The 11,504-nt window shown below is 46.0% G+C and overlaps 1 pseudogene; it reads left to right on the forward strand.

Annotated features, from left to right (window-relative positions):
- Positions 1-2,254: 2,254 nt before the first annotated feature.
- LOC106576043 (arg8-vasotocin receptor-like) lies at positions 2,255-7,200 on the forward strand (annotated as a pseudogene).
- The last annotated feature ends 4,304 nt before the right edge of the window (positions 7,201-11,504 follow it).

Here is an 11,504-nt window from a genome sequence, read left to right on the forward strand (position 1 = left end):
TACAGGTGCATCAAAGCTGGGGCCGAGAGACTGAAAAACAGCTCCTATCTCAAGGCCCTGAACTTAGTCACTGTGAATAGCTGGCTACCAGCCGGTTACTCAAACCTGCACCTTAGAGGCTGCTGCCCTATGCACATAGACATGGAACACTGGTCACTTTAATAACGGAACACTGATACATTTTATAATGTTTACATACTGTTTTACCCATTTCACATATATATATACACTGTATTCTAGTCAAGGCCATCCTATTCAATTATTACTGTACAAATAGTATTCTATCCTAGGTATTCTACAGATATACTATATATTCTATCCACCCGGACAGCTGAAGAAACTGAGGAGTATTTCTCTCTGTAATAAAGCCCTTTTGTGGGGAAAGACTCATTCTGATTGTCTGAGCTTGGGTCCCCAGTGGGTGGGCCTTGCTCCCAAGTGGGTAGGCCTATGCCCTCCCAGGCCCACCCATGGCTGCGCCCCTGCCCAGCCATGTGAAATCCATAGATTTGGGCTAATTTATTTAAATATGAATTGTAACTCAGGAAAATCATTGGAAATTGTTGCATGTTGCGTTTATATTTTTGTTCAGTAAATATTTATACTCCGGACTCCGGCATTGCTTGTCCTTATATTTCTATATTTCTTAATTCCATTATTTTACTTTTAGATGTGTGTATTGTTGTGTATTGTTAGATATTAATGCACTGTTGGAGCTGGGAACACAAGCATTTCTAAATATGTGTATGTGACAATAACATTTGATTTGATTTTGATTTGATACATTGAGTTCAATGATGATGTATCACCGCCTGCAGTGAGAGTCTGACATGCCTAATGACTGGCCAGTTTCATGAATCCATATACTCTGACATTGCCATTACCCTCCATTGTTTGTAATGTAACAATACGTTACGTAACTCACCATCTGCAATCTGGCCTTCTCTCTCCGGTTCCAACTCTTTGACATGAGAAACACGTTCTTCCGTGAGAGCTGCATCACATTCCTCTCTGCTGGTTTTCACTCTCTGCATACAGACTGAACATTGGAATTGTTGTAAGGTTACAGGGACAATGTTGTAATTCAGATCAGAAGAGCTCAGTAAGTAGAGGAGTGTTTCACACAACCCACACATGTTGTATCTTACTTTAGAAGACAAGAGAGTTGGACGACCTGACCAGGGATCATTTTCAGCAGTAAGAGGGAGGCAGTGCCATGGGTAGGCAGGTAGAAAGATAGACTTTTCAATATCTGAGAGGAGATAAGAGGACACAATCTCCCCGCCCTGTGTCTCTACTGTAATGTGGAAACAATGCTCTTCTATTGCTCCACAAAAGTATATGAATTACATTTCCATTTGAATCATTTAGCAGACGCTCTTATTCAGAGCAACTTAGTTAGTGCATTCATCTTAGAGGCAATCATCAGTTGTACATCCATTTTTAGACTTATAAATGAAGAATATGTACCCATTGATTCTTGAGGAATATAACTCATAAATACCTTATGAGCTTAGTTAAACTGTCTTACCACATTAGAACCGAAAATATATGCTTGTTTTACTCCAATGTTGGTAAACAAAGTAAATGTAAACAAACACTGTATAGCCTAAAAATATGGTTAAACCTACAGTGCCTTTGGAAAGTATTCAGACCCCTTGACTTATTCCACATTTTGGCAAAAGAGAGAGAGTGATCTGAATCTATTGTGCATAAAACATGAAAAAGGTGATATGTCAGAATGTAATATAATAGAAAACCTTTATTGTCCACACAATGTGGGCGGCAGCGTAGCCTAGTGGATGGAGCATTGGACTAGTAATCGAAAGGTTGCAAGATCATATCCCCGAGCTGACATGGTAGAAATCTGTCGTTCTGCCCCGAACAAGGCAGTTAACCCACTGTTCCTAGGCTGTCATTGAAAATAAGAATTTGTTCTTAACTGACTTGCCTAGTAAAATAAAATGTGGAGAAGTTGCTTTGGCATCACAGTAATATGATAAACATCAGAACAAGATCATCTGAAAGACGAAAATGGGTCACCTTACAAGTTTTAAAAAATGGTTACCTTTTCAAAAAGGATTCTTAGCGGTATGATAAGTAAATGGATATGGATACTGACCAGCATTATGAATATTTACCCACTAATTGCACCATTCGTTATTAGGGTTAGCAGTAAAGAATCTGGAGACATTTACAGTTGAAAACATCAGTGTATTCCCTATTTAATTGCAAGTGGTAACGAGTCTTTCAGAGAAATTCCACCCATGCAAACAATACTGTTTTCCATACATGCTGTTTCTCTCTGCTGTTGTTTTTGTGTTCAAGGCTGTTTAGAGGCGGTTGGCGATGTGGGGGCGGTCTCTGGGGGTATACAATCATTTTAAAAGAGTTGGTGGAGACTGCGCACAGATACAGTTTCACACCATGAAGTGCTCCACATCTTTGCCAAGCCAACACATATGTCGGTCTGTGCGCAAAGAGCGAGTTTATGTAGACGATAGACTCTAAGACATTGCTTAAATTTAAAGCTAGCTGGCAGCAGGTGATCGTGGGCGCGGATTGGTTCAGGACAGTCATGCACTTCTCCGGAGACGCACTCTTCCCTTCAGAGAGCTCACTCAACATCATGGAAGAAAATGTGAACATAGGCTTCGACCCCACCGGCAAGCCGGGGATGATGGAGGACCCTGGGAACGACACCGGCACTCTTGAGAACTCCAGCGACCCGTTTGGCCGGAACGTGGAGGTTGCTAAGATCGAGATCACGGTGCTTAGCGTGACATTCGTCGTGGCTGTGGTGGGGAACCTGAGCGTGCTGCTGGCCATGTACATGAGCCGACGGAAGCCCTTGCGCATGCACCTGTTCATGAAACACCTGAGCCTCGCGGACTTGGTTGTGGCCTTTTTCCAGGTGCTGCCGCAGCTCTGTTGGGAGATCACCTTCCGCTTCTACGGGCCTGACTTCCTGTGTCGCATCGTCAAGCACCTGCAGGTGCTAGGGATGTTCGCGCCCACCTACATGATGGTGATGATGACGCTGGACCGCTACATCGCCATCTGTCACCCGATGCAGACCATTCACCAGCCCACCAAGCGCGCCTATATGATGATCGGGGCCACCTGGGTGTGTAGTCTTGCCCTGAGCATGCCCCAGTATTTTAACTTCTCACTGAGCGAGGTCCACCCGGGCTCGGCCGTGTATGACTGCTGGGGACACTTTATCCAGCCGTGGGGTGTGCGCGCCTACATCAACTGGATCACCGTGGGCATCTTCCTTGTGCCCGTGGCCGTGCTCATGCTCTGCTACGGCTTCATCTGCCGATCCATCTGGTTGAACATAAAGTACAAGACCCAGAAGAGCACGATTGCGATGGCACTTGTGAGCAAGAATGGGCTGATCGGTTAGAGTTCAGTCAGCAGCTTCACCACCATCACGCGCGCCAAACTGCGCACAGTGAAGATTACTTTCGTGATCTTGCTGGCATACGTGGTGTGCTGGGCTCCGTTTCTCACCGTACAGATGTGGTCGGTGTGGGATGAGAGCTTCTCGTGGGATGGTACGTGTTGTATTTGGGCTCTGAGCCGTAAGTTAGTGGCAGCGCGCGCTGGTGCCATGTCTCCGTTCATTGTGTTTTTAAACATTCCATTATTGCTTAGGTCTACTTCCTCAATAATACGTTGGCAATAGTGCACAGCTTCAGCACATATTTCATGCATCACCCAAGGGGCTTCCCTAAAATCTGCTTCACTGCTCTCCAAATTTAGATAGCTTTTACGCAACAGTTTACCACGGACATAGTGAGACAAAAACTGTATAACTCCTTCTCAGATACATAGACCAAACTGAAACAAATAGACTATACAGACAGTCAAGACGTATTACTTAGGCTATAGGCTGTGCAAACTGGAGACCTGGGGTACATTATTGTGACCTCAATGGAATAACCGCGCACAAAAACCTCTTACTGGAAGTCATTTCATTATCATTTCTGTGCATGTGAGTTAACTCATAACCCATTGCCTTGATGAGGTCTGTATGTAGCGGATGTTATTCCTCCTGCTGTAGCTTGAATTATCGGACCGTGCGCAATATAGAAAAACAGCAGAACCACCTAAAGGGCATACATAAAGTGTTAAACACGTGCCATTTAACGCAACCGTTGTGCAGGTGTGACAGACAGTTGTGAAAACGACCACCGGTCTTAGTTAGTGCATTCATCTTAGACGCAATCATCAGTTGTACATCCATTTTTAGACTTATAAGTGACGAATACGTACCCACTGATTCTTGAAGAATATAACTCATAAATGCCTTATGAGCTTAGTTAAACTGTCGTACCACATTAGAACCGAAAACATATGATTGTTTTACGCCAATGTTGGTAAACAATGTAAATGTAAACAAACACTGTATAGCCTAAAAATATGGTTAAAAACTACAGTGCCTTCGGAAAGTATTCAGACCCCTTGACTTATTCCAGGAGAGATGGATGCACTGACTCTGATCTCTCCTGGAGAACTCCAAATGTTAATTAAATATTTTGCTGGCGAGTCAGTGACCCTTCAGACCTAGTGGCTTGCTGAGACTCCCTCGAGAATACGCATAAATAGTGTGCGTCACTGCTAGTAGATAAACAGAACAAGCAGAACTAAGCTCTCTTTTGAAGAACATATCAAGACTGTTTCAAGGACAGCTTTTTTCCATCTACGTAACATTGCAAAAATCAGAAACTTTCTGTCCAAAAATGACGCAGAAAAATTAATCCATGCTTTTGTTACTTCTAGGCTGGACTACTGCAATGCTCTACTTTCCGGCTACCCGGATAAAGGACTAAACAAACTTCAGTTAGTGCTAAATACGGCTGCTAGAATCCTGACTAGAACCAAAAAATTGGATCATATTACTCCAGTGCTAGCCTCCCTACACTGGCTTCCTGTTAAGGCAAGGGCTGATTTCAAGGTTTTACTGCTAACCTACAAAGCATTACATGGGCCTGCTCCTACCTACCTTTCCGATTTGGTCCTGCCGTACATATCTACACGTACGCTACGGTCACAAGACGCAGGCCTCCTAATTGTCCCTAGAATTTCTAAGCAAATGGCTGGAGGTAGGGCTTTCTCCTATAGAGCTCCATTTTTATGGAATGGTCTGCCTACCAATGTGAGAGACGCAGACTCAGTCTCAACCTTTAAGTCTTTACTGAAGACTTATCTCTTCAGTAGGTACTATGATTAAGTATAGTCTGGCCCAGGAGTGTGAAGGTGAACGGAAAGGCTGGAGCAACGAACCGCCCTTGCTGTCTCTGCCTTGCCGGTTCCCCTCTTTCCACTGGGATTCTCTGCCTCTAACCCTTTTACAGGGGCTGAGTCACTGGCTTACTGGTGTTCTTCCATGCCGTCCATGGGAGGGGTGCGTCACTTGAGTGGGTTGAGTCACTGACGTGGTCTTCCTGTCTGGGTTGGCGCCCCCCTTGGGTTGTGCCATGGCGGAGATCGTTGTGGGCTATACTCGGCCTTGTCTTAGGACGGTAAGTTGGTGGTTGGAGACATCCCTCTAGTGGTGTGGGGGCTGTGCTTTGGCAAAGTGGGTGGGGTTATATCCTGCCTGTTTGGCCCTGTCCGGGGGTATCATCGGATGGGGCCACAGTGTCTTCTGATCCCTCCTGTCTCAGCCTCCAGTATTTATGCTGCAGGAGTTTATGTGTCGGGGGGCTAGGGTCAGTCTGTTACATCTGGAGTATTTCTCTTGTCTTATCCGGTGTCCTGTGTGAATTTAAATATGCTCTCTCTAATTCTCTCTTTCTCTCTTTCTGTCTTTCTCTCGGAGGACCTGAGCCCTAGGACCATGCCTCAGGACTACCTGGTATGATGACTCCTTGCTGTCCCCAGTCCACCTGGCCGTGCTGCTGCTCCAGCTTCAACTGTTCTGCCTGCGGCTATGGAACCCTGACCTGTTCACCGGACGTGCTTGTTGCACCCTCGACAACTACTATGATTATTATTATTTGACCATGCTGGTCATTTATGAACATTTTAACATCTTGACCATGTTCTGTTATAATATCCACCCTGCACAGCCAGAAGAGGACTGGCCACCCCTCATCGCCTGGTTCCTCTCTAGGTTTCTTCCTAGGTTTTTGGCCTTTCTAGGGAGTTTTTCCTAGGGAGTTTTTCCTAGCCACCGTGCTTCTTTCACATGCTTTGCTTGCTGTTTGGGGTTTTAGGCTGGGTTTCTGTACAGCACTTTGAGATATCAGCTGATGTACGAAGGGCTATATAAATAAATTTGATTTGATTTGATTTGCTTGAATGTTTTCTCCTTCACTGACTGGCCGACACCTATTCCCTGTTTCTCTCTCTCCAGACTCTGAAAACACCACAGTCACCATCTCGGCTCTGCTGGCCAGTCTGAATAGCTGCTGTAACCCGTGGATCTACATGATCTTCAGTGGCCACCTCCTCTGACATGGTCCACTGTCTGCCTTGCTGCCGGAGGCTGTTCCACATGTTCGGCCATCAGGACTCGAACAGCAGCATCCGCCGCACCACACTCCTGACCCGGGGACCACCCCTGTCCCTACCCCGGTGGAGCTCAGAGAAAAGCTCTTGCAAAGATTGCATTCACCACTCCCACAGGAACTGTCAATCAATCCCGGTGGAGTCTTGACCGCGCGCTCACAGTAAACACTGTCCACAGTTTACGCGCCACAGCGACGACGACTGTCGTACGTTTAGGGGGAGGCTTAATGGAACCAATGTGAACAGAGTCAGTGCATCCATCTGTCCTGGAGATTGTGTTTCTGCTCAGAGAGGTATTCAACACTCATCAATCCGTCAGTGGAAATGTGGCAGGCAATAACTAGGACATCCTGTCTCTTCTTGCTAAATGTGAACTGACACAGTCAGGAGGCATCTAAAACCCAGGCGGTACTAATATGTATGTTCTTACAGGCTCTTATGGGCCCAGACTCTTGCAGCGATCAGAATCGTTGCCATTAACCAGTCATTTCAAATGAACCGAGAGGTCAGGCCTGTGTTGTTCAGTAACTCATCATATGCCTAATATATGGTAATTGCCATTTTTAAATGACTGGTTGACTGTGACTTGGTGATTATGTTTAGGTTTACTGTACATTGTCCCCATTAAATAGTTAAACTGTTTTTAAAAGGTTTAATAAAAAACAATAATATACTGGCACACACCACTCTTCTTTCTCCCTTCATCACTCTCCCCCAACGGACCGCTCTCTACCCCTCTCCCCATCAAGCCCTTCACTCCATCTTTGTGAAGTATGTTGTTGTTTCCTTCATTGACTCTTCATCATCCCTTAGGGGTTTCCAGTCTGTGAGAGATGGAAGGTTCTAGAAGGTTTACCACCCCAAGATATTCCTGAACAACGTCTATTTGCGCCCCTACTGGATGGAAATTACAAGTGTAATGGCTGTGCTCAATGCAATGCCACTTATAAATGTAGATCCTTCAAACACCCACAAACAGGGAAATCGATCCCAATCAAAGGTGTTATTACGTGCTCCACTAAGGCAGTTATTTATCTTAGAACTTGTCCTTGTGGTAAAAATGATGTGGGTAAAACAAAGCGTGAATTAAAAGTACGTATCTCAGAGCATCGTAGCACCATTAGGTGCAAAAACTTGACTTACCCAGTTGAGGCCCACTTTTTGGAAGCAAACCACTCGATTTCGTCTCTGCTTTATATTGGCATCGAACATGTCACCCTCCCGAGGAGAGGGGGTGACCTTGTTAATTTATTGTGAAAACGAGAGGCTGCCTGGATCTTTAACTTAAAGACCCTTGCACCCTTCGGTCTCAACATAGACTTTGATCTTAAGCCATTCTTGTGATTATTGTGACTTTGCCATTGTAATTGTTTGTAAGCTTGTGTAGTCTAAAATGAATCTATGATCGTATGCTATCCATTTGTATGCTGTTCTTTGTATGCCATTTTTATATTTGAGAATTAACCAATGATATTAGGCCACACTTGGCCATGATTACAGACACCTGTGTGTCTTTTGACACTATATAAATTAGTCATCTCTCAGTGTTTGTGATCATACCCTGATGAAGACAGCTTGGCTGTCGAAACGTTGGACATTACATTTTTGTGTCTGAGCTCCTAGAGTGTGCGGCTCTCCCTTACTTTCAAGAGATGGAAGGTTGAAGTGAGTCAGTTCGGTCTTGAGTATTCTGTGGGGAGTGTTGAGGAAGGAGACTGGCACCTGGGTTCCATTCCATTCTAAATCCATTTAGATAAAAGCCACGCATCGACGTTTGATATTATTGTAATCATATGACATATGAAATGTACAGTGTATACTAAATGAAATATCACTATTTCAAGTCAAATCAAATGTTATGTCATATGCGCCGAATACAACAGGTGCAGATCTTACAGTGAAATGCTTACTTACAAGTCCTTAACACTTTTTTTTCTTAAAACTGCATTGTTGGTTTGTAACGGCCGTCGTCAGATTGAGACCAAGGTGCAGCGGAGGATGTGTTCATATTAAGGATTTTAATAAACGAATGAACACTATACAAAAAGAAAACACGACAAGGAATGACAGCCAAACAGTCCTGTCAGGATTAACAAACCTAGACAGAAAACATTCACTCACAAACCCCAAAGGAAAAACAGGCTGCCTATGTATGACTCTCAATCAGCAACAACGATCTACACCTGTTCCTGATTGAGAGCCATACACGGCCGAAACAAAGAAAACCACCAACATAGAAAAAGAAACCTAGAACGCCCACCCATGTCACACCCTGGCCTAACCAAAAATAGAGAACAAAAAACCCTCTCTATGGCCAGGGCGTTACATGGTAAAAAATAGATAGGTAAAAAATAATTAAAGAGCAGCAGTAAAATAACAGTAGTGAGGGTATATACAGGGGGTACCGGTACAGAGTCAATGTGTGGGGGCACAGGTTAGTCGAGGTAATGGAGGTAATATGAACATGTAGGTACAGGTAAAGTGATGTCACGTCCTGACCAGCAGAGGGCGTATTGCTTAGTCTAGGTCAGGATGTGGCAGGGGGTTTGTGTTTGTTAAATGTTGGGTTGATGATTGGGACTTCCAATTGAAGGCAGGTGTGTATAGTTGCCTTTGATTGGAAGTCCTATATAGGTGTGTGTTTGTCTTTGGGGTTGTGGAGAATTGTTCTGTGTGTAGCCTTGGGCCTTACCAGACTGTTTTTTGGCGATCGTAATTATGTTTGTTATTTTGGGTGTTCATTTTGATAGTTAATAAAAGTCAAGATGAGCCTGCACATACCTGCTGCGTTTTGGTCCTCCTCTTCTCTCCAGTATGACATTTTTAAGGATGAGTACGACTTATTGTATGACAGAATCACCCACCAACAAAGGACCAAGCAGCGGAAGAAGGCTGGCGAGGACTGGGAGACACAACGGGTAAGGGAGACCGAGAGGCACCCCCAATAATTTTTTAGGGGGGGGCACAAGGGCTGTTTGACGGGGCAAGAGCTGCCCGCCAGTCAACAGTCGTCAGAGCTGCCCGCCAGTCAACAGTCGTCGTCAGAGCTGCCCGCCAGTCAACAGTCGTCGTCAGAGCTGCCCGCCAGTCAACAGTCGTCGTCAGAGCTGCCCGCCAGTCAACAGTCGTCGTCAGAGCTGCCCGCCAGTCAACAGTCGTCGTCAGAGCTGCCCGCCAGTCAACAGTCGTCGTCAGAGCTGCCCGCCAGTCAACAGTCGTCGTCAGAGCTGCCCGCCAGTCAACAGTCGTCGTCAGAGCTGCCCGCCAGTCAACAGTCGTCGTCAGAGCTGCCCGCCAGTCAACAGTCGTCGTCAGAGCTGCCCGCCAGTCAACAGTCGTCGTCAGAGCTGCCCGCCAGTCAACAGTCGTCGTCAGAGAGGTCAGACTGCGCTGACCTGCCGGAGCTGCCAGACTGCCCCGACTGCCCCGAGCTGCCAGACTGCCCCGACTGCCCCGAGCTGCCAGACTGCCCCGAGCTGCCAGACTGCCCAGACTGTCCCGTGCTGCCAGAGTGGCCCGACTGCCTGGAACGGCCTGCACCTGAGCCACCTCCAGGATAGGTGGGTTGGGGAGGGAGGGTGTAGTACAGTGCCGTCGTTGACGGCAGCCACCCTCCCTTCCCTCCCTTATGGTTTAGGGGTTATTGTTTGTTGGGTTTTTGTTGGGGTATTGGGGATTTTCTTGTTTTTCTTTTTTAGGTGCATCCTGGAGTCTGCACCTTGAGGGGGGGGTACTGTCACGTCCTGACCAGCAGAGGGCGTATTGCTTAGTCTAGGTCAGGATGTGGCAGGGGGTTTGTGTTTGTTAAATGTTGGGTTGATGATTGGGACTTCCAATTGAAGGCAGGTGTGTATAGTTGCCTTTGATTGGAAGTCCTATATAGGTGTGTGTTTGTCTTTGGTTGTGGGGAATTGTTCTGTGTGTAGCCTTGGGCCTTACCAGACTGTTTTTGTCGATCGTAATTATGTTTGTTATTTTGGGTGTTCATTTTGATAGTTAATAAAAGTCAAGATGAGCCTGCACATACCTGCTGCGTTTTGGTCCTCCTCTTCTCTCCAGTACGACATTTTTAAGGATGAGTACGACTTATTCTATGACAAGTGACTATGCATAGATAATAAACAGAGAGTAGCAGCAGCATAAAAGAGGGGGCTGGGGACAATGCAAATAGTCTGGGTAGTCATTTGATTAGCTGTCCTGGAGTGGCTTGGGGGTAGACACTGTTAAGAAGCATTTTGGACCAAGACTTGGCACTCTGGTACCGCTTGCCGCGCGGTAGCAGAAAGAACAGTCTATGACTAGGGTGGCTGGAGTCTTTGACAAGTGCTAGGGCCTTACTCTAACATGGCCTGGTATAGAGGTCCTGGATGGAAGAAAGCTTGGCCCCAGTGATGTACTGGGCCGTATACACAACCCTCTGTAGTGCCTTGCAGTTGGAGGCCGAGAAGTTGCCATACCAGGCAGTGATGCAACCAGTCAGGATGCTCTTGATGGTGCAGCTGTAGAACTTTTTGAGGATCTGAGGACCCATGCCAAATCTTTTCAGTCTCCTGAGGGGGAATAGGCTTTGTCGTGCCCTCTTCACGACTGTCTTGGAGTGTTTGGACCATGTTAGTGTCATGACGTTGGCCTCTTTGAGTACAGGGAGGACAGTTGACCCCCTCCCCCCTTGCACCATCCCCCAACCTACCTTCCCCCACCCAGTCCCTGTGTGAAGGAGTGGTAAAATTCCAGGAGAATCTCTTGCCACATGGCCCATAGAGAGACACAGGAAATTCTTCCAACTCACAGAATTGGGGAGCCAAGCGACATTTGTGTTCTGGAGAAGGTATGGAAGACTGGTGAAGAATCCAGCTACGAACTGGTCCGCTTGGTTCAATTTTGTGATACTCAGAAGAGACAATATAGCCATATTACCATAAAACTGTTTATATAATAGCCTCAGCGATGAGACTTGCATCCACATGGTTGTATAGAATGTA

Source organism: Salmo salar, chromosome 17, assembly GCF_965601325.2.
Source record: "Salmo salar chromosome 17, fSalSal1, whole genome shotgun sequence".
Taxonomy (NCBI): domain Eukaryota; kingdom Metazoa; phylum Chordata; class Actinopteri; order Salmoniformes; family Salmonidae; genus Salmo; species Salmo salar.